At 45.3% G+C, this 24,309-nt stretch overlaps 1 long non-coding RNA gene across 1 annotated transcript in view; it reads right to left on the bottom strand.

The window, feature by feature from the left end:
• Positions 1-21,520, bottom strand: part of LOC141047874 (uncharacterized) — a 62,767-nt gene extending 41,247 nt beyond the window's left edge. Inside the window, exons 1-2 of the long non-coding RNA XR_012219918.1 lie at positions 21,411-21,520; positions 20,608-20,674 (exon numbers count right to left, since the gene is read on the bottom strand). This is a non-coding gene — a long non-coding RNA (uncharacterized lncRNA). The remainder of the gene's footprint in view (positions 1-20,607; positions 20,675-21,410) is intronic.
• Positions 21,521-24,309: the final 2,789 nt, after the last annotated feature.

The following is a 24,309-nucleotide window of genomic DNA, read 5'->3' as shown; positions in this document are numbered from 1 at the left end:
CCATAGGATGCACTTGGTCGCCCAAAATGCCTAAATAATCTCGGCTGTTATTTCTTCCATGAAGGGATATCATTGGCCTGGCGGATCTCCACAAAATAGCACCCCAGATCATCACAGAACCTCCACCATGTTTTATGTTGGGAGAAGGCAGTCTGGATGGAATGCTTCTTTCGGCTGTCTCCAAACGTACACTCCGCCGGAGGTCGGAAATAGGGTAAACGATGATTCGTCTGAGAATGTTTCCAGTCCTCGAGGGACCAATTCTGGAGGTTTCTACACCACTCTAAACGCTTGGAAACATTTGTCATTGAGAGCAGCGGTTTTCTAATTGCAGCTCTTCCGTGGAATCCAGATTTGTGCAGCTCCCGACGAACAGTTTTCGTGGAAACTGGGTTCTGTAGGTGTTCATTGAGCTCAGCAGTGATTTTCGGAGCCGTGGTCTTGCGATCCTCTCTCACAATTCGCTTTAGAGTCCGACGGTCTCTCTCAGTCAACTTCGACTTTCGGCCGGACCTGTGCTTTGCTGTGGATGATTTCCTTCACTTTCAAACGCAGTCATTACTTTGGAGACACTACCTCTTGACACGCCAAGCATTCGGGCACTTTCTGTTACTCTGGCGCCTGCCATACGAGCACCAACAATTTGGCCTCTTTGAAAATCCGAGAGGTCTGCCATTGGTATCAGGTTCTCATCAATGTTCTTACAATTCTGCAAAACAAACAGTTAATTTACATACACATATCACAAATAATCAACTACAAAACATTACCATATGTCATGGTTTGCATGTTTATAACATGTTTGAAGATTATGATGCCAAAACGTTAGGTGTTTCCATTATTTTGTCCAACCCCTATATATAAAGTATATCTATAAAGGTTACAGTTAAAGGTTACTCCGGCTCCCGTCTCATCACTGCATCCCGCGTGCCTGCAATTACTACATTTGACGTAGTCGGCAGGATGCAGTCTCTGAGCGCGAGCGATGCTGTGGACCAGAGGTGCAACGGTGGCCCCCGGTCCAGCTTAACCTTGGGGGCTATGCTGAGTAACCTGCCCCGGTTCTCTAGCAGCAACACTATGCTGTGGAGCTGGACGGAACGGATGTGAGGGCTATTTATGATGCATCCGATGACCCCTGACCTAGAGGCAGAAGTGGCCCTAATGGTGTTGGAAGGGGAGGCCTGGGATTCTGTGATGTTGAGGCCCCCAGGACAGCAAAACACTTTTGGCAGGGTTTTACAGATCTTGGAGGAGACCCATGGGGACCCGACGGATGTGGGAGAGCTGAGGACCCGGTTATTCAGTTGTATGCAACGGGAAGGGGAGACGGTCACCCAATACATGAATGTCCTTCAGGAGTTATATACGGCCATTGAACGAAAGGACGGTGTTGGTGTAGGGCCCATTGACATAACCCTACGCGACCTTCTAGTGACCGGGCTCCCAGACCCCCTGACTAAGCAAGCATTGCGGGAACGGGTCCGGGGAAAACCCACGCATGGCTTTCTCCGAGGTAGGGAGCCAGGCACGCACCCTGGAGCAAGAACAGGGGCTGACAGTCCCCGTGGGAAAGGTCCGTAGCACTGAAGTCTCCGTAAACGCCATCAGAGAGCCTCAATAGGTAGAAGAAATGAAGCAGGAGCTGAAGAGCATCAGAGGCGAATTGGCCGAGGTGAAAAGGAGGCCCGAGACCACAAGCGGACAGACTGGGCCGGGCCCAGCGCCCTGGGACTCTCATAATCCCTGGGGCGGTCGGACCCTGTGGCCTCGGGAAAGCTTTGGATGTGGCGAGCTAGGCCACTTTGCCCGAGAGTGTCTACGGCGTGGGAGATACCCACCCCGGCGGCCATTAAACTAAAGGTCTCTGAGCTGGGGGGACACCGATTGGTGCCAGAACCCACAACGTGGTGTGGTGGAAGTCCCGAAGACCTGATTGCAAAGTGTCCGGTGATATGGGCAGAGTTTGAAGGACGTGCAGAGCGCTACCTGGTAGATACGGGGTCGCAAGTTACAAACATGCCGGCAACTTATTTCCGACAGGACTTTCCCGAAGCCGTGAGGCCCCAGTGGGGGTCCGTGATAAAGTTACTAGCCGCCAACCAGCTACCAGTCCCTGTTATCAGAGTAGCCTGGATGCAAATTTCATTGTGCGGCAAACAGCTCAGTCGCCGAGGGGTGATCCTGACCCAGGGAGATGTGAATGAAAAACACCGTCACCCTGGGTATGGACATATTGAGAGAGTTCGGCAGCCTGCTCCTCAGTGAACCTACGCAAGAGACTCTGAGACAATGGGGCTCCCGCACTCCCCAGGGACAGGTCTTTCAACAGCTGGCGCGGAGGGTGCGGGTCCTACAGGATTGCCAGGAGGGAAAGGCACTGGGGAGAGTGATCGCACTGGCGACCCCTCAGCTCATGTTGCCGCCAGGGCAGACGGTGGTAGCCCTGCCCATCCGGGTCCATATACCTCTGGAGGGAGTAGAAATGCAGGTGGAGCCGTGATTCTCGGAGCGCCTACCCCTTGGAGTCCTAGTGACCCTCGCCTTTGTCACCGTGAGAAAGGGGACCGTTCTTGTGCACTGTGTCAACCTGGAAGACCAAGATGTCGTCCTAAAACCGCGCAAATGTCAAAATTGGTGAAACCTTTGGAGGAGGTGCGTCGGACCCCTGCATTACAGCTAAAAGTGAAGGCGGGAGACCTATGGACGGTGACTATTCATTCCATCCAAACCGCCGGGGCCTCGTCCAAAGAGAAGGGCCGAGTTATAATAGAGAAATGCAGGCAGAACTTTCTGGCCTAACCCCGACTCAAATACAGCTAGTAAAAGCACTCTTGGGCCAGTATCACGAGGTATTTGCTAACCACGAAGACGACTTCGACTGCACCACGGCCATCACGCACGCATTCCCACCGAAGGGACGGCTCCTATCAGAGAGCAATATCGGAAGATTCCGCCGCAGCTGTACCAAAAAGTAAAAACACTGCTGGGCCAAATGCTGCGAAAGGGGGTTATCCGGGAAAGCCAGAGTCCTTGAGCTGCCCCCATTGTGTTGGTCCATAAGAAAGACAGTACCTTGCGGTTCTGTGTGGATTTTCGAAAGTTGAACACCTGTACCATCAAAGACTCGTACCAGCTGCCCTGGCAAGCATACAGGATGGGGGAGTGTAGGAGGGAGAGTCCCCCCTGTGTAACCGGACCGGAACCAAGGGGACTGTCACCAAGGTTCCCAGGGAGACTGTTTCCAGGTGACCTATTGAGAGGACGAACCAGAGACAGTTCGAGAAGGAGTGGGCATGGGGCCAATATAAAAGGAGCTGAGGACGCCAGCAGGAGGCACTCAACAGAACAGGAGAGAAGGAGCAGGAGGCTTAGGCAACGCCAGAGAGCCAGAGCCTGCAGGAGTGAGTGACAGCCAGAGAGGACGGAGGGAGATCCACGACTGTCAGGAGGGAGACAGCCCCGGGCAGTCGAGGAGAGGGGCACCGACCAAATGACCGCGCCCCCGCCACTCCAGCCCACAACCGCCGCCTACCCGCTGCCGTCCGTGGCCGCCGCTGCCTAATTTCAGCCCGCGACTGTGGCCTACCCGCTCCCATCCACTGCCGCCACTGCCCAACTCCAGCCCGCGGCTGCAGCCTACCCGCCACCGTTCAAGGCCGCACAACTCCAGCCCTGCTCGCGGTCGCCCGTGGCCGCCACTGCCGAACTCCAGCCCATGGCTGCAGCCCGTCCATCGCAGCTCGTGGAAACTGCTGGCCAACTTCAGCCCGCGGCTGCAGCCTGCCCACTGCCGTCCGCCGCCGGCACAGTTCGACTCCAGTCCACGGCCGGGGCCTACACTCTCCGGGCCCCGACCACTGTCACATCGCCATCGCCGGGAGGCGCCACGCAGAGGAGCTTCATGGGGGCCTGTTGTGCTCTCAGTCCACCTGGGCGTAGGAACGCCAGAAGCCTGTGACAGCTCCTCGTCGGCTGGGCCCAGCAGCTGAGACGTCAAATAGACATCAATCACCACTCTGCCGGACGTCAGAGGAGGATAAGTGACACGCCGTAGTTGGTTAATCATAGTTTCTGGACCCGTAGTCGGCCACACTGCGGCCTTATAGGTACCGGTTCCAACCGGGCAGATATTAGTGTTTTACTTGTGTATTGTTGTTCTGATCCCTGCGAGGATGTTTGTTATTTTGCTGGTTACTCGAGATAGCCCTAAACTCGAGATAGTGTTTTACAGATGATGTGGTGTGCTTTGGATCATGAGCCTTCGCCATACTTTTCTCTTTCCATCATTCTGGTAGAGGTTGATCTTGGTTTCATCTGTCCAAAGAATGTTCTTCCAGAACTGTGATGGCTTTTTTAGATGTTTTTTAGCAAAGTCCAGTCTAGCCTTTTGATTCTTGATGCTTATGAGTGGCTTGCACCGTGCAGTGATCCCTCTGTATTTACTTTCATGCAGTCTTCTCTTTATGGTAGATTTGGATATTGATACGCCCACCTCCTGGAGAGTGTTGTTCACTTGGTTGGCTGTTGTGAAGGGGTTTCTCTTCACCATGGAGATTATTCTGCAATCATCCACCACTGTTGTCTTCCGTGGGCGCCCAGGTCTTTTTGCATTGATGAGTTCACCAGTCCTTTCTTTCTTTCTCAGGATGTACCAAACTGTAGATTTTGCCACTCCTAATGTTGTAGCAATTTCTCGGATGGGTTTTTTCTGTTTTTGCAGCTTATGGATGTCTTGTTTCACCTGCATGGAGAGCTTCTTTGACCGCTGTTTCCTTCACAGCAAAACCTTCCAAATGCAAGCACCACACCTCAAATCAACTCCAGACCTTTTATCTGCTTAATTGAGAATGACATAATGAAGGGATTGCCCACACCTGTCCATGAAATAGCCTTGGAGTCAATTGTCCAATTACTTTTGGTCCCTTTAAAAACAGGGTGGCACATGTTAAGGAGCTGAAACTCCTAAACCCTTCATCCAATTTTAATGTGGATACCCTCAAATGAAAGCTGAAAGTCTGAACTTCAACTGCATCTGAATTGTTTTGTTTAAAATTCATTGTGGTAATGTCTAGAACCAAAAATTAGAAAAATGTTGTCTCTGTCCAAATATATATGGACCTAACTGTATCTTCCCTCCATCACTGCACCATTTGGCCATTCAGTTAAGCTAGTGTCGAACTGTGTATGTGCACATACCTTTAAAGGGAATTTGTCATCAGGTTTTTTTCTATGTAATCTCAAGACAGCATGATGTAGGGGTTAAAACACAGAATTCAGTGATGTTATGATTGACAAACTGTTAGCTGTTATTTATTTACAATGAAGATTTTATCACCAGGACCTTATCACTGCCTGGACAACAGCTACAGCAGCAAGTGATACCTAGTCCGACCACACCTCCTTCTGTGATTAGCTGCTCACTGTCAATAGACAATGAACATAGAGATATAGACATAGCCAGAGATATGGACTAAAAAAAGGACCCTGATCCTAAATGGGGAAACTCCCAAACCAATTGAGACACTAAAGAAGAACATAAGGAGCAAGAAATTCCCTAAGGTAATCTGAGAAATAATCAAGAAATCTGTGTATTGTAAAATACAAAAATCTTTATTGATACAATCTATAAAAACAGGTTTAGGTGGTGAACAGAACATGGTAGTGACAGTACCACTATGAAGACAGTAGCACAGGTCACTATGAACAAGGGCAATGCACAGGTATACAGTCTTGGACTGACCCACAGGAGAATAGGAGAATCCTCTGGTGGGCTCCTGTGCTAGAGTAGGCCACCTCCCTCTTATATGAGCAGTACTTGGCACAATATACTTGAATCACTATGCACAGACAATGTCAGCAACTTGTTCATTTATCAATCTACCCAGCTCACTGTTATATAAATTTGTGTTTGACGATAATGTCACATTTGCATTTAGCTGAAAAGTTGGGTCTTGGAGTTGGTTACTGGTGGGCTCTTGTCACCCCTGTCTGACACTGTAGGTATATCTATATAAAAGTAACATAAACATCATAGTTAATAGTTATAAACATGCTCAAGGGGAAAAAACCCAAAAGTCAAGAAAGCCCAACATGTATAGGGCTAGTTATTCAAGTAAACGTACACAGGGTCAGTATGGATAAAACACTGATGTGGAAGACACAAGTATAAACCATGGCACAAGTGGTGTACAGACAGTCTGATCCCTGTATATCAGGATAATCCAGTATAGCGCTATAGACTCCACAATCAGTGTGAAAATAGCGAACAGTACCGGTCAGAAAGTGAATGTAAAGTGTCAAGGTAAAAAGAAAGGAGTTTCTTACCCATGTATGTGCCTGAACATGTCCAGCTGGAGTCCCGACGCGCGTTTTGCATTGGCTTCCTTGGAGGGACCAATGTATTGTGTGTTTATATTGAGCGGTATATATACATGCCAAGCCTACATTTCATTCAATACCAAAGTTTCCTGTGACATCAAATGACGCGCACTGCTAATTACAGACACCTTCAATGGCAGAGGCGGGCAAAAAGTTCTGTGTGCATGCACACCAAGCAGCGGCCATGTTGTGTGATGGATGTCATCCGTGTGGGACATGTTGAAGAAGGGCAAATGTATTGGCAAAACTGTGTATATGTATGGAAATGGAGGTAATACAATAAGGCTGGTTTCACATTTGCGTTTTTTAGCGCTGGAAAAAAACGCATATGTGCGCATGCGTTTTTTCCCCTATATTTAACATGGGTGCGCATACCTGCGCGCTTGTAAGCGCATGTATGCGATTTTCATGCGCTGCGTTTTTTTGGGGTGTGCGTTTGTATTTTCCAGACGCAGCATGTTGCATTTTTTGGCCCTGCAAAAAAGCGCATGCGCACATATGCGCACGTTTTGCGCTAAAAATGGCCATTATAGCCTATGGATGCGCATATGTGCGCACTGGCATGCTCATGTATGCGTTTTTTTGCATATGCGTTTTTTTTTTTTAACCATGGAATTTAGGGGTTTGGGTTAGAGTTAGGGTTAGTTAAGGGGGTTTAGGGTTAGGGTTAGGGTCAGGGTTAGGGTTGGGGTTTGGGTCAGGGTTAGGGTTAAGTATGGTTTGGTTAAGGGTTAGGGTCAGGGTTAGGGTCAGGATTAGGGTTAAGTATGGTTTGGTTAAGGGTTAGGGTCAGGGTTAGGGTTAGGGTCAGGGTTAGGGTTAGGGTTAGGGTCAGGGTTAGGGTTAGGGATGGTTTTGTTAAGGGTTAGGGTCAGGGTTAGGGTCAGGATTAGGGTTAGGGTTAGGGTTAGGGTTAGGGTTATGGTCAGGGTTAGGGTCAGGGTTAGGGTTAAGTATGGTTTTGTTAAGGGTTAGGGTCAGGGTTAGGGTTAGGGTTAGGGTCAGGGTTAGGGTTAGGGTTAGGGTTAGGGTCAGGGTTAGGGTTAGGGTTAGGGTCAGGGTTAGGGTTAGGGTTAGGGTTAGTTAGGGTTTAGGGTTTGGGTTAGGGTTAAGTATGATTTGGTTAAGGGTTAGGGTCAGGGTTAGGGTTAGGGTTAGGGTCAGGGTTAGGGTTAGTAAAGTCATGGTTTGGGTTAGTGTGAGGGGCCACCTAATGTTGGAAAAAAACGCAAACGCGGTAAAAACGCACTAAAAACGCATACAAACGCATAAAAACGCTGCGTTTTTTTCATGCATGCTCATAAAAATGCTTGAAAAAAACGCAGCAGTTGTATGCTTTTGTATGCGTTTTTTCAATGCGTTTTTTGCGGGAAAAACGCGCTGCAAAAAAAAGCAAGTGTGAAACTAGCCTAAGACACTGAAAAACAATGAAAAGAGGGAAGTGAGGAGAAAATGGGAAAGTGAGAAAAATGGATATATAAACATATACAAAGTATGAATACCAAAGAAAACATGAGAAAGCTATTAGTTCGAGTCCCCGCGGCTGCATGTCTAATGGAATTTATCTTCTTCTCCCAACCTGATGGATTTTCTGCTATATGATATGGTCAATTTATTTTTTTATATGAGTAAATGTTACATTTTTTACTGGAGCTGGATTTTTCTCCTTTTTCTGCAAATTTGTTTAACGTCTGGTCAGGAAGCATATCCGGGCTCCATTCCGTTGAACTACTGCAGGTGAGCTGGCAAAACCTTTTTTTTATCCTTCCCATAATTTGAAGGTGTCTGTCAAATACATCCATTACTAATGCAATAAGAAAGTGATACAAAAAAAAACAAAAATACTCTGTTTAAAAAAAAAAAAAAAATCACTACACCAGCCCCCTTTGACCATTCAATTAGTCAACTAGATCCTAAATTGGTCTAATGTAGTCCATCAAATCTAATGTAGGTTCATTTAGTGATAGGAAAAATAAAAAATCTCTGATATTTAGTTTCACACGCTCCTCTACTCACCTGCGGCCATTTTGTTCTTTTATCTGTGCCGATCCCGCGGCACCATTTACCGTAACTTGTGACTGACGGAAGACAAAAGTAGCAGTCAAAAGCACTCAATGTAAGTCTGAGAGACAGAACAAGGCATACATCAAAATGTGACCTCCGGCTCAAACACTGGAGCGATCTGGCAGGTCACAAGCGACTAGAGCGGCGGCTATAGAAGGTAAAGAAGACTACTGGTAAGTATAAGATGAGACACAGGTAACTTAATTGGAAGCACCACTCCAGCGGTGCAATAAAATAATGCTGGAGTGGTGCTTTAAGCCAAGTCGATCTTCATTACACAATCTCAAAATATAGTTGCTTTGTCAGATTTCTGCTCTGATTCTTGTTTATTTCAAGAGCTTACGAAAAATCTTGCACAACGAGGCATAGTTTTCCCTTTGCATACTCATCAGTTCTAGATTTCTCGTCCCTTTAGAAGCTAACGAGGAACTATTCACAGATACCGATGAGAAATAACAGATGGCGCGCAACAATGTCACTGATTTCATTGACCCGGCTCTTACATCTGACATTATTCATGCGTGCTGATTAAGTCGTTGTGTTTGGAAAATATAAATAGCACTAAAAGGATTCTAAAATGTACATGAATGAAATTTATATATAATAAAATTAAATTATAAAATTTATATATAAAATTATAAAAAGCTTTATTGAGATCTACTGTAAATACACGGTGCATAAAGTGCCTGCTCACTCATCGTGACCACAGCATTCGCCTTTTTTTTTTGCCACAGCTCCTTTTATGAGAAAATGGACCCTAACGATCAGCTGACATTACTCTGAAAACCTCAGAAGTCAGATTAAATCAATTGGGGGAAGTTATGGCAGCCCACACACTTCTGCATCAGCCGTGCCACGGGAAATGTGTATCACACGGCATTATTTCACATGACCAATGTGGGTTTCCAAGTGTCAGAGTCCTTTTCAGCTCTGCTCTTGATAATATTTCTAGGTCTATGATGTCTATATGCCCTAATAAAATGGACCTTTCTTTTAAGAGACCATTTGAATATTGATACCATCACTCGGGGGCCATACAAAATGATCAATTTGACATTTAGCCTGCAATATTTAATGAAACATTGAATTAACTCCCTCATAATGCAACAGCTAGACCTGCTTCTCTTTGGTGCGGCTGTGATGTTAGATGATATAAATGTCAGAGACACCGCACTGCATTTGCTCATAGAGCCAGTGCGTGTGTCCTGACAACAGAAGCAGTGCTAAAAGATACCTGTGGAGCAGGGCAGCAGAGGTGACCATGCGTGCTTCAGGCTAATAGTGTTAGGGTCCAGTCAGCGCTGGAAGGTAAAGAAGCACGGGACCTGCGGACACTGAAACTGAATAATCTGGCACGGGACCTATGGTCATGTGACTGCAGGGGGCGGGGCTTAGCGTCCTGTTTTCAGATAGGACAGGACACCACACAACAACTCAGAGTCAGGCACAACAGAGGTCACAGCAGAACGGGCAAACGAGGTACAGGAGGGACAAACAAACGGGTAGTCAGACAAGGCCAAAGGTCATACACAAGAGGGCGACGTGGTACCAAGGGGACAAGCAGAGAGAAGTCGGGTCACAAGCAGAGAGTCATACACGAGAGGTAGCGCAGTACAAGAGGGTCAGGCAGAACTCGTAACAGGGACAGAACCAGATCACAACCGAACAAGCAAGCAAGATATCAGGCACAAGGCACACGTATACAAGAGGTCACTTAACTCAGCCGAGGGCAGGAGTATAACTGACACCGGACCCAGGTCCAGTGAGCACTAAATAGCCTCCTTCTGCCAGAGAGATGCAGCACAATTAACCCATAGTCTAACCAGGACGGGTCAAAGCAAAATCCCGTCCTGGATCATGACAGTACCCTCCTCTAAATGGGGGGCCACCGGACCCCCAGGTCTCTCAGGGTACTTGGCGTGAAAGGCTCGGATCAACCGATCCGCATGAACTGATCGAGCAGGAACCCACGAGCGTTCCTCAGGACCGTAGCCCTTCCAATGTATCAGATACTGAAGGGCGCGACGGACCAACCTGGAGTCGACAATTCGTTCCACCTCGTACTCAGCCTGCCCATCTACCAAAATCGGTGTCGGGGAAGATGATGATCCCTCCCCACCGGACCTCACAGGTTTCAAAAGAGCCTTATGGAAAACATTAGGGATCCTTAGAGATGGCGGAAGACTCAACCGAAAAGCCACCGGGTTAACTGCTTCGGTAATTACATAGGGACCTATAAACTTGGGTCCAAGCTTCGCAGAGGGGACCTTGAGCCTTATATTTTTGGTGGATAACCATACCTTATCCCCAATCTGAAAGACTGGACCCACGGATCGTTTTTTGTCCGCAAAAAATTTAAATTTGTCCTGGGCCTTCGTAATGTTATTCTGGACCTCCCGCCATACCTCCCCCAACCGCTGGATCGTCTCTTCCGCCCCAGGACACCCAGAATTCAAGCGGGAAAATTCTCCAAAATGAGGATGAAACCCATAATTGCAAAAAAATGGAGATGTACCCGTAGACTGGTTAGTGCGGTTGTTAAATGCAAACTCAGCCAATGGTAACACAGAACACCAATCATCCTGTCGAGCTGAGGTTAAACAATGCAGAATTTGCTCCAGAGACTGATTGGTCCGCTCAGTCTGCCCATTAGTCTCTGGATGGTAGGCGGATGAAAAGGACAGACCAATACCCAACCTCCTACAAAAAGCTCTCCAAAATCTGGACACAAATTGCACTCCCCTATCAGACACCACATTCAGGGGTACCCCATGCAACCGCACCACATGCTCCACAAACAATCTGGACAATGTTTCCGCATTAGGTAGAGCTGCCAAAGGTACAAAATGTGCCTGCTTACTAAACCTGTCCACTACGACCCAGACCACGGTATTACCCTTGGAAGGGGGAAGGTTGGTGATGAAATCCATGGACAGATGAGTCCATGGTCTCTCAGGAATTGGCAGTGGTACCAATTCCCCGGCCGGCCGGTTATGGGGAGTTTTCGCACGGGCACAAACCTCACACGCAGACACATACTCCCCAACATTAGAGGCTAAAGAAGACCACCAGAATATTCTAGCAATGGCCTTCCGGGTCGCTGAGATCCCTGGATGTCCACCCAGAACTGAGTCATGAACTCCTGGAGGACCTTGAGACGAAACTGAGCTGGCACAAAAAGTTTATCCACCGGCTTAGCTGGAGGTGCAAGAGCCTGGGTTTCTCGAATCTCCCATTCCAGCACATTAGAAACCTCTGCCACCACCACCCCAGGCTGAAGAATGGAGGATGGAGGTTCCGGGGGGGACACCGGATCTAGACTGCGTGACAACGCATCCGCTCTGATATTCTTGGATCCTGGTCGAAAAGTGGTAGAGAAGTTGAATCGGGAAAAAAAAAGTGACCATCTAGCCTGTCTGGGAGTCAACCTTTTAGCTGACTCAATGTAAGGCTAGTTTCACACTTGCTTTTTTTTGCAGCGCGTTTTTCCCGCAAAAAAACGCATTGAAAAAACGCATACATAAGCATACAACTGCTGCGTTTTTTTCAAGCATTTTTATGAGCATGCATGAAAAAAACGCAGCGTTTTTATGCGTTTGTATGCGTTTTTAGCGCGTTTTTACCGCGTTTGCGTTTTTTTCCAACATTTTTAGGTGGCCCCTACACTACCCAAACCATGACTTTACTAACCCTAACCCTGACCCTAACCCTAACCCTAACCCTGACCCTAACCCTAACCCTAACCCTGACCCTAACCCTTAACCAAATCATACTTAACCCTAACCCAAACCCTAAACCCTAACTAACCCTAACCCTAACCCTAACCCTGACCCTAACCCTAACCCTGACCCTGACCCTAACCCTGACCCTAACCCTAACCCTAACCCTAACCCTGACCCTAACCCTAACCCTAACCCTGACCCTAACCCTTAACAAAACCATACTTAACCCTAACCCTGACCCTGACCCTAACCCTAACCCTAACCCTAACCCTAACCCTAACCCTGACCCTAACCCTAACCCTGACCCTAACCCTAACCCTAACCCTGACCCTAACCCTAACCCTAACCCTAACCCTGACCCTAAACCTTAACAAAACCATACTTAACCCTAACCCTGACCCTGACCCTAACCCTAACCCTAACCCTAACCCTAACCCTAACCCTGACCCTAACCCTAACCCTAACCCTAACCCTAACCCTGACCCTAACCCTTAACAAAACCATACTTAACCCTAACCCTGACCCTAACCCTAACCCTGACCCTAACCCTAACCCTAACCCTGACCCTAACCCTAACCCTAACCCTAACCCTGACCCTAACCCTTAACAAAACCATACTTAACCCTAATCCTGACCCTAACCCTGACCCTAACCCTTAACCAAACCATACTAAACCCTAACCCTGACCCAAAACCCAACCCTAACCCTGACCCTGACCCTAACCCTAACCCTAAACCCCCTTAACTAACCCTAACTCTAACTCAAACCCCTAAATTCCATGGTTAAAAAAAAAAAACGCATATGCAAAAAAACGCTTACATGAGCATGCCAGTGCGCACATATGCGCATCCATAGGCTATAATGGCCCTTTTTAGCGCAAAACGTGCGCATATGTGCGCATGCGCTTTTTTGCAGGGCCAAAAAATGCAACATGATGCGTCTGGAAAATCCAATCGCACACCCCAAAAAAACGCAGCGCATGAAAATCGCATACATGCGCTTACAAGCGCGCAAGTATGCGCACCCATGTTAAAGATAGGGGAAAAAACGCATGCGCAGGTTAGCGTTTTTTTCCAGCGCTAAAAAACGCAAATGTGAAACCAGCCTAAGCTAGGTTTTTGTGGTCTGTGATTACCGTTATAGGATGAACAGCCCCCTCCAAAAAATGCCTCCATTCTTCAAAGGCCAACTTTACGGCCAGAAGTTCCCGATTCCCCACATCATAGTTTCTCTCCGCAGGGGAGAACTTCTTTGAGAAGAAGGCGCAAGGTCTTAAATTGGTCAAAGTGGCGGGTCCCTGGGACAATACCGCCCCCACCCCCACCTCTGAGGCGTCTACCTCAACAATAAATGGTTCAGAGGGGTCCGGTTGAATAAGAACCGGGGCCGACATGAAACATTTTTTCAAAAACTGAAATGCCACTACCGCTGCGGTTGACCAATTCTTGATATCGGCCCCCTGTTGAGTCATGTCTGTGAGGGGTTTAACCACCTGTGAGAACCCCCTTATAAATTTCCGATAATAATTAGCGAACCCTAGGAAACGTTGCAGACCCTTCAAATCACACGGTTGAACCCACTCGAGAATGGCCTGCACCTTATTAGGATCCATGTGATACCCTTCAGCAGACACGATGAACCCCAGAAAGGACAGTTCCTGAACGAAAAATAAACATTTTTCAAGTTTAGCAAAAAGACAGTTCTCCCTGAGCCTTTGGAGAACTGTCTGAACATGACCAATGTGAGCCTGTTTATCAGGGGAGTAGATTAAAATGTCATCCAAATACACCACCATAAAACGTCCAATCAAATCGGAGAACACATGATTTATGAAATTTTGGAAGACCGCTGGAGCGTTGGTCAGGCCGAAGGGCATGACCAAATTTTCAAACAACCCTTCAGTAGTGAGAAAAGCGGTCTTCCACTCATCTCCGTCCCGGACTCGGATAAGGTTATACGCTCCCCGTAGATCTAATTTTGAAAACCACTTAGCTCCGGACAACTGATTGTATAAATCAGGAATAAGTGGAAGGGGATAAGTATTCCTCACAGTTATTTTATTTAACTCACGAAAATCGAGGCATGGGCGCAAACCACCGTCTTTTTTTTTTTACAAAAAAGAACCCTGCCGCCACAGGAGAAACAGAAGGACGAATGTGTCCCTTACGGAGGCTCTCGGAAATATATTCCTTCATCGCAGCCCATTCCGGACCCGAGAGGTTATACAGGCGGGCTTTGGGCAATTTAGCACCTGGAACCAGGTCAATGGCACAATCAAATGGGCGGTGTGGTGGTAAAACCTCAGCCTCTTTTTCGGAGAAAACGTCTGTATAATCTATCAGGCACTCCGGAATGCCTTCTAGACCCACGGACGACACAGACACAGAAACAAGACATTTCTCAGAGCAATAGGGACCCCATTTAACAATATCCCGAGATTCCCAATTAATCACAGGATTATGCAGATGTAACCAGGGGAACCCCAACACCAGTCCCGCAGGCAGGTTGTTCATTACAAAACATGAAATACGTTCCTGGTGTAAGGAACTCACTTTAAGGAGAAACTCTTCAGTACAAAACACAATGTCATTTTTAACCAGTGGTGTTTTGTCAATAGCAACAAGGTGAATCGGAGTCTCCAACCTAACTGTCCCTAACTTACACCTGGCCACCAAGTCAGAGTCAATAAAGTTCAATGACGAACCGCAATCCACGAAGGCAGAAGTGGATGTGGAGACACTCCCACAACAAAGTTCCACTTGCAATGACATTTTAGAAAATGCAGAAAAGGGTACCTGAGAACCTGGGTGACCTCCACGATAATCACCCAGGCTCAGTCGCTTGTTGGTTAGTGGCCGGGAGGGGCAATCCTTTTTCCAATGTCCAGACTCGCCACTGGGAACACAGTATTTTCTCACGTGCCGTTGTCTCCTTTCTTCCTCCTTAAGGTTGATGGTTCCCATCTCCGTGATTTTCAATGAAGAACTGGCTCCCCTTCCTTGGGAGAATAATGATGTCTCGGTTTGTATCACTCCCCTTGCCCGTAACCTGCGATCCATTCGGATGGCCTGTGTCATAGCTTCCTCCAGGGCATCAGGTTGGGGGTGGAGAGCCAAGGCATTTTTCAGATGCTCAGACAGGCCTCTACGGAACAATCCCCGGAGAGCGGCGTCGTTCCAGCAGACCTCAGCAGCCCAGCGTCTGAACTCTGAGCAAAACCACTCGGCTGAGTGTTTCCCCTGGCAAACATTCATCAGCCTGTCCTCAGCCATACGCACCCGATCAGGCTCATCATAAATATGCCCCAGGGCCTCAAAAAATGCATCCACAGTCATACGCTCAGGGGCCGTGGTAGGAAGGGAGAAAGCCCAAGCTTTCATCCCCAGAAGAGTGTGGCCTTAAGGAAAAAAAAAAGCTTACAGCCCTCCTTGAAAACTCTGAAGTCATTTTTATCTCCAGAAAAGGTATCTGGTAACTTCACTGGAGACTCAGAGGAAATTAATGTAACATCCCGAGCCCCCAATGAAAGAACCCCCTGCACAGTGTCAGCGATCAGCTGCTGAGACTGAGCCAGGACTCTTTGTTCTCCAAAGAGTTTCTGAGACATCTGTGTCAGATGCTTAACCTGCTCAGAAAGAGTGTGCACAGGATCCATCACACACACAGGTGAATGGGAGCAGAGAAAAAAAAATGGTATGGGTCAGTTATAATGTCAGAGACACCGCACTGCACTTGCTCATAGAGCCAGTGCGTGTGTCCTGAGAACAGAAGCAGTGCTAAAAGATACCTGTAGAGAAGGGCAGCAGAGGTGACCATGCGTGCTTCAGGCTAATAGTGTTAGGGTCCAGTCAGCGCTGGAAGGTAAAGAAGCATAGGACCTGCAGACACTGAAAATGAATAATCTGGCACGGGACCTATGGTCATGTGACTGCAAGGGGGCGGGGCTTAGCATCCTGTATTCAGATAGGACAGGACACCATACAACAACTCAGAGTCAGGCAAAACAGAGGTCACACACAGTACGGGCGAACGAGGTACAGGAGGGACAAACAGACGGGTAGTCAGACAAAGCCAAAGGTCATACACAAGAGGGCGACGTGGTACCAAGGGGACGTGCAGAGAGAAATCGGGTCACAAGCAGAGAGTCATACACGAGAGGTAGCGCAGTACAAGAGGGTCAGGCAGAACTCGTAACAGGGACAGAACCAGATCACAACCGAACAAGCAAGCAAGATATCAGGCACAAGGCACACGTATACAAGAGGTCACTTAACTCAGCCGAGGGCAGGAGTATAACTGACACCCAGGTCCAGTGAGCACTAAATAGCCTCCTGCTGCCAGAGAGAGGCAGCACAATTAACCCCTAGTCTAACCAGGACGGGTCAAAGCGAAATCCCGTCCTGGATCATGACACATCGTATTATTTCTATTGTAAAAGTTGAATATATTCTTTCCTAACTTTCCTAAAATGGCTGCCTGGTTGCTCATGGCTGCTCAGTATATTATAACTGACCATTCTCTTACAATATACAGTATAGAGAGCTAGGTTATTGGGATTTACATACGCGTCACCGGCACATAAACATGAGCTACTTCTCCTGACTTCCCTTAAACAGTAATGTTTTCCTCGGCCGAGGGCACCCGAATTATCGGTCAGAGTCTCATCTTGCTGTGAAAAAAAAGGATTGGCTATTGAAATTCAACAATGCAGATTCTTTTCTCCCCTGATATCACCTGGGCACAGTTAGGAGGCCACCATACACATTGGTTGGTCAGTTGACCTCACTAAATTCAGCAGGCTTATCCGAGTTTTCTCCATTGCATATGAGGGTCATAAAACCACGCGTATCCAGACTTAACTGTATCTCTGCTGAAACATCTTAATTTGCAATGATATAGTATTCTATGACTAATTTAAGTAGACAAAGCAATTAGTGTTACTTATATTCATGAGAGAATTTATCGACATTCATAAAGAAATGAATGGGTTAATCCACTTTAGAAGGCAACAAACCACACATTGATTCATTCTGCTCACCATGGTGCTAGAAGGACTTGCACAAGAAGTGATGTGCAGACATTCGTGCACATTGTCTTAGTGCACTGACATTACATACAGAGGAGGTCGGCCGCAAGTGCTTCCAATCAATATTTTATGGCAGAATGCATATCTAGGTCAAACCTGACCCTGGGCTCTGTAACACTTGTGAAAATGTTGGAAAGAGTTTTATTACAACCATCAATATTCACATTCTGGATTCTCTCATTTAACCAAGTTTGCCAATGATTGTGCAAAAATATAATTTTCAAAGGGTTTTCAGGGATCAGAATATATCCTTAGGATAGGCCTGAAGTATCTGGTATGCAGAGGCTGTAGCACTCACTAAGCACCGCAGTTCCTTCAAACAGCTGATAGGCAGGACACTGAGAGCCAGATACATGCCCCCCTGAGGAAGCAGGGTGAAACAAGCGTTGGGATGCGGGTTCATGCGATCCAGGCTAACAGCTACTAGGTATGTTTTATACTCTGCTGCTATTTATTATGAATCATCATCATCTACTATTCTGTTCATCTACTACATCTTCTGTTATTGAGGTAACTTTACCCTGAACATTGTGCCATTATCCGATTATATTTACATTAATATATATCTATGTTTGGAATTGCTGTCATCCCTACAGTATAATTTTATATCATTATATGTAAGTTACCTGAATCAGTTCATATCCTCTTTCTATGGTTGTACATTTTAATGTATTTAAATAAAAAAAAATGTTAAACTAATGTTTTAGGGATTTGCCATACCACCTATTCCTCCAGGGTTTTATACTTAGGAGATTTGTTTATATAGGATAGTTTTGGGTGCTATCCCTGTCACTTCTAGTGGATCAGCACTAAGGAACTGCTTTGCATATGGTATAACAAAGAAACTGATCTCAGAGATTGAATCCTAAATTAGCATAGATAAGTGATGTGAAAGTTTTATTGTCCCCATATCCATGTAAGAATAGATTTAGCGTGCACTCAGTCCTGGTAGGAACGAGGTGCTGGTGTAACGGACCAATGGCCCCAATATAGAGTAATATATAATTCACCACACACTCTTGTGCATTATCATGCCAAATAATTTAAATTTTATTAACACATAATCTGGGAGCGTAACAGAATACTTCAGTGGAAGCGATATATACAAAAACGTTTTGGCTCCACCGGATCCTTTATCACAAAATCGCTTATTCCAGTGCCAGATAGAAGGTTATATAGAGGAGGGGTGAAGACCCCTGTGGTGTCACATAGATACAGTTGTGGCCAAAAGTATTGACACCCCTGCAATTTTGTCAGATAATACTCAGTTTCTTCCTGAAATTGATTGCAAACACAAATTCTTTGTTATTACTATCTTCATTTAATTTGTCTTAAATGAAAAAATACAAAAAGAATTGTCCTAAAGCCAAGTTGGATATAATTCCATATCAAACATAAAAAAGAGGGTGGACAAAAGTATTGGCACTGTTCGAAAAATCATGTGATGCTTCTCTAATTTGTGTAATTAACAGCACCTGTAACTTACCTGTGGCACCTAACAGGTGTTGGCAATAAGTAAGTCACACTTGCAGCCAGTTGACATGGATTAAAGTTGACTCAACCTGTGTCCTTGTGTGTACCACATTGAGCATGGAGAAAAGAAAGAAGACCAAAGAACTGTCTGAGGACTTGAGAAACCAAATTGTGAGGAAGCATGAGCAATCTCAAGGCTACAAGTCCATCTCCAAAGACCTGAATGTTCCTGTGTCTACCGTGAGCAGTGTCATCAAGAAGTTTAAAGCCCATGGCACTGTGGCTAACCTCCCTAGATGTGGACGGAAAAGAAAAATTGACAAGAGATTTCAACGCAAGATTGTGTGGATGTTGGCTAAAGAACCTCGACTAGCATCCAAACAAGTTCAAGCTGCCCAGCAGTCCGAGGGTACAACAGTGTCAACCCGTACTATCCGTCGGCGTCTGAATGAAAAGGGACTGTATCATAGGAGACCCAGGAAGACCCCACTTCTTACCCCGAGACATAAAAAAGCCAGGCTGGAGTTTGCCAAAACTTACCTGAAAAAGCCTAAAACGTTTTGGAAGAATGTTCTCTGGTCAGATGAGACAAAAGTAGAGCTTTTTGGGCAAAGGCATCAACATAGAGTTTACAGGAGAAAAAAAGAGGCATTCAAAGAAAAAAACACGGTCTCTACAGTCAAACATGGCGGAGGTTCCCTGATGTTTTGGGGTTGCTTTTCTGCCTCTGGAACTGGACTGCTTGACTGTGTGCATAGCATTATGAAGTCTGAAGACTACCAACAAATTTTGCAGCATAATGTAGGGCCCAGTGTGAGAAAGCTGGGTCTCCCTCAGAGGTCATGGGTGTTCCAGCAGGACAATGACCCAAAACACACTTCAAAAAGCACTAGAAAATGGTTTGAGAGAAAGCACTGGAGACTTCTAAGGTGGCCAGCAATGAGTCCAGACCTGAATCCCATAGAACACCTGTGGAGAGATCTAAAAATGGCAGTTTGGAGAAGGCACCCTTCTAATATCAGGGACCTGGAGCAGTTTGCCAAAGAAGAATGGTCTAAAATTCCAGCAGAGCATTGTAAGAAACTCATTGATGGTTACCGGAAGCGGTTGGTCGCAGTTATTTTGGCTAAAGGTTGTGCAACCAAGTATTAGGCTGAGGGTGCCAATACTTTTGTCTGGCCCATTTTTGGAGTTTTGTGTGAAATGATCAATGTTTTGCTTTTTGCTTCATTCTCTTTTGTGTTTTTTCATTTAAGACAAATTAAATGAAGATAATAATACCAAAGAATTTGTGTTTGCAATCATTTTCAGGAAGAAACTGAGTATTATCTGACAAAATTTCAGGGGTGTCAATACTTTTGGCCACAGCTGTACTAGTCATATATATCCCTGTAAAGGTGTCGGGTCACCATCACTGGCTGGGGATCTGCAGGGGTTAATGTCCAAAGTGGCGCTCCCGCGCCTGGCTGAGACTACCATGCAAGGAATCCTCATACAAGTATAGAAAAGCCAGTAATAATAATATGCAACTATGAATACAATGTATCACAAACGTGGATCATAGAAGATACAAAGTGTAATATATAGCAGCAAACAAATAAAGTGTCATAGTGCAAATATGCTATCAAGAAAATTCTACATACACCTAGTGTTGGTCCTATAGCTCCAAAATTATCTATCAAGGAGAGACTGCTTCCAAGAAAAATGATGATGACCGCCCTGAGTATAATATAATGACATTACAGCAGCCAAATAAAATGCACCGTGCCAGAGGCTGCTAACAAAGGTTTGTATTAGGGCAATCCTATATATAAAAGCAGCCTGCCCTCCAAAATATCACCAATTGCATAACATCATTATTATTCTATAGAAATTACTTACAATGGAGTGTTCCTGGCATTCCAAATATCCCGGCCGTACCCCGACAGTACTGTTTCGCCAAAACCGGCTTCCTCAAACAGGAATTAACAATTTGTAAGTTAATTATTGTGCATAAATGTTTCCCAATAACATTTTACTATCCTTCCTTTATACATGTGTAATTAACATAAACTCTCACTAGTATAAATGATCAAGGCACCATATAATTGCGTAGACAAGTGTCATGATCTGACTACAAATAAGGAACCATTAGCTATTTTAGGCTTTTCTTACAAAAGAGCAGAATTCCCATTTTTAGCTGAGATTTTGCAAAGTTAAAATTAGATTTCTTCATTGGCAGAACACCATGCAATGTCATATAATTACACAGTCGCTTGATGACTTGCTCCAGTCTCCATAGCTACTGCTAATTTACTAGCGGATTCACTTGCATGTGGACTGTCGATTGCTCTGTTAGGGTTTTCTTTCACACGCAGATTTAACCCTATTAACTTCACTTCTCTTTGTGATATATGTGATAAATTATTTCATCCTAACGTGGGAAACGCCTTAACGGATATCAAAGTAATGCTATAAAATGCTGTAAAACTATCAAAGAATAAAGTGGAGACAGCTATCTCCTAAACTGGATAACTATCATGTATCCTGGACCATAGAAGTGCGGAGAAAGATTTCCAGTTTGTCAAGGAGCGCTTCCGGCTGATTCATTAATTACTTCAAGGAATATCCAGAAAAAGAAGGGGGGCACAGATCTAAGTGCAGAGTTTTCATTATGTCAGATAGAAATAAAAAATTCTTCTCACCTTTTTGGTGACTTGTTGCTCAGCGTATAACCCTGTGTTTGGGTACTGGAGTAATCGTCTGGATCTGCTGGCCTGCAGCTCAAAACAGGTGGAACGAACTACCGTGTAGGAGATTCGTCAGAGAATGCAGAAAAGGATTTCCAGTTTGTCAAGGAGCGCTTCCGGCTGATTCATTAATTACTCCGAATATTTCAAGGAATATCCAGGTTATTATGTCTAATAATAAACTGGATATTCCGTTAAATATTCGGAGTAATTAATGAATCAGCCGGAAGCGCTCCTTGACAAACTGGAAATCCTTTTCTGGACCATAGAAATAGGATAATTACTAGTGATGAGCGACCCCACAGCTGCATGACTCGCGGCTGTTAGACAGGCACAACACATGCAGGGATTGCCTAATAAACAGCCGCGTGATGTGCAGCTGCTGGGACTCGAACATATTTTTCGAGCACGCCGAAGACACTCTGTTAGCACCCGAGCATTGTCAGATAACACCTTATCCAAGCATATTCGCTCATCACTATTAATTGCCCCCATGTGCTCTTATTTCTCGTAAGTGGAATGAACTTTGATAAATGTGCATAACTATTTCTCTGGGAAAAGAAGAAAAAGCTCACCTCACTAGACCGACAGTTACTTCTACTGCACAAGGTGTATATTCGAGTTGCAACGTCAAAAATCATAAGTTACTGTAATCGGGTTTTCCAGATTTTACTGGAATACGTAGGGGGAGATCTACAACATCAAGCACAGGTATGGCATCGATGCTGGCACTCACCCGGCATCTCATTTTCAACTGTATCGGCTTACGCACACTCCTCCATCATTCTCCTTCTGATGTCTCAGAACAGAGGACACGATGACGTCACCTCCATTTGTCCGCTATGTCAAACAGTGCAAAGCTGCAGAAGACACGTTGAGGAGACTGGAGCAGCGGGGACCAGGGAGAGGTGGGTATTTTTTTATTTTATCAATGGGTACTTTGTGGGTGCTTTTAAATTATATGGAATGCAATGTGGGTTAATTATATTATACGGAAGGCACTGTGGGGGCTATTATATGTTTTGGAAGGCTATGTGAGGCCATTATCTTACTGTATATGGAAGGCTATGAGAGGCCATTATACTATATGGAGGGCTATGTGAGGTCATTATACTATATGGAGGGCTATGTGAGGCCATTATACTATATAGAAGGCTATGTGAGCCCATTATACTTTATGGAGGGCTATGTGAGGCCATTATACTATATGGAGGGCTATGTGAGGCCACTATACTATATGGAGGGCTATGTGAGGCCATTATACAATATGGAGGGCTATGTGAGGCCATTAAACTATATGGAAGGGTATGTCAGGCCATTATACTATATGGAGGGCTATGTGATGCCATTGTACTATATGGAGGACTATAGCAAACAAAATCTTTGGAACAGTACAGTATGCATATATAAAAGGCATCAAACAAGGAAAGAAATCGAAAATATGTCCAATAATTAAAGTTTATTAGATAAATATCAAATAATAAAAAATTATAATAATAAGGGGAGGCCAATGCCATGGATAAGGCACAACCAGTGGACAATAGTAAGTACTGATACTGTATATTGAGATAATGTTACACAATACAAGGTAAAACCTGATAGAAAGTGCTAGTGCCAAAATAACATTTATGTGCAAATAGCAAAATAGGAAAAATTCATGATGTTGTATAAAGTGCAAATAAATCTGTGCAACAAGCGATAAATATATGGCCACAAATAAAGTGCAGTTCAAAACAATTGATAAAGTGAATCTAAACCATTAGAATAAGTAAATAAAGAGAACACTAGAGGCAAAATACAAGTGTTGAAGTGTGCAGGCACGGTGCTATACATATATATATAAAAGGCAGTCGCAGCCCCTGATGAAGCCTACGCCAAACGCGCGTAGGGGCTTGACGTGTGGTGTGCAGAGCCTCCATGGGTAAGGAATTTTGAACTTTGTGATCCTAATGTGGGTCATTATGAGGATATTTTTGCTATTATGCTAGATCACTTACTCTCCATGCCTCATTATGGCTACACGGGTGACCATTTTTCCTATTATGTACGACCTCATATATAACATTTGAAAGCACTGTCACTTTATTAAAAGTTATACTTATATTGTTATTATCCCGTATTGGTGTGCCCTGTATTGCAGCACGTATATTGCTGCACCTTAACCTTGTCCAAATTAACTCTATAATGGTATGTAATTGTCTCATATTTGTTGCTCTGATGTCTCATACATATGAGACTAATAAAGCTTTTTGAATTTTAAGTCTTTTTGGTGGATTCAGTACTCTTTTTCTCTAATTGTTTTCAATATATGGAGGACTATGTTGGGCCATTATATTGTGTGGAGCGCTGTTTGGGGGGGTCACAGTTGGGTCATCATATTGTGTTGAGGTCACCATACTTTGCTGCATGGGTACAGTAAAGTCATCATTCCGTGCGTGTGGAGGGTACTGTGTAGGAATTCACTGACTGTGTGGGTATTATACTACATTTCTTGGGGCAATGAAAGGGGAATCTAGGTCTTCAATAGCAGCTTGCGATCCAGGGACTCCCTGTCATGATCCCAGTGCAGGCTTTGACCTGCACGCCTGTGGTTAATTATGGTGGCCTCTCTTTGGTTCAAGGAGAGCTTCTTATACCCCTGAGAAACTCCAATCCCCGTCAGTTATACTTTTGCCTTTGGCCAAGTGTGTTGACCCCTGTGTGCCTGTGCCTGTTCGTTGTCTTATAGCTTGCTTATATGGTTCTGACCCGCTTTTGTCCCCCGTTGTGAGTTTGCCTCTTGATTCTGTACTGCACTACCCTCTCTGTGTATGACTCATTGCCTGTGACCTGACTATTCTCTGCTCGCCCCTCT

This window comes from Dendrobates tinctorius, unplaced genomic scaffold (assembly GCF_039654945.1).
Source record: "Dendrobates tinctorius isolate UK_male_01 unplaced genomic scaffold, ASM3965494v1 ptg000129l, whole genome shotgun sequence".
NCBI lineage: Eukaryota > Metazoa > Chordata > Amphibia > Anura > Dendrobatidae > Dendrobates > Dendrobates tinctorius.
The sequence above is the reverse complement of the archived record's forward strand: the minus strand, read 5'-3'. Positions and strand labels throughout refer to the sequence as shown.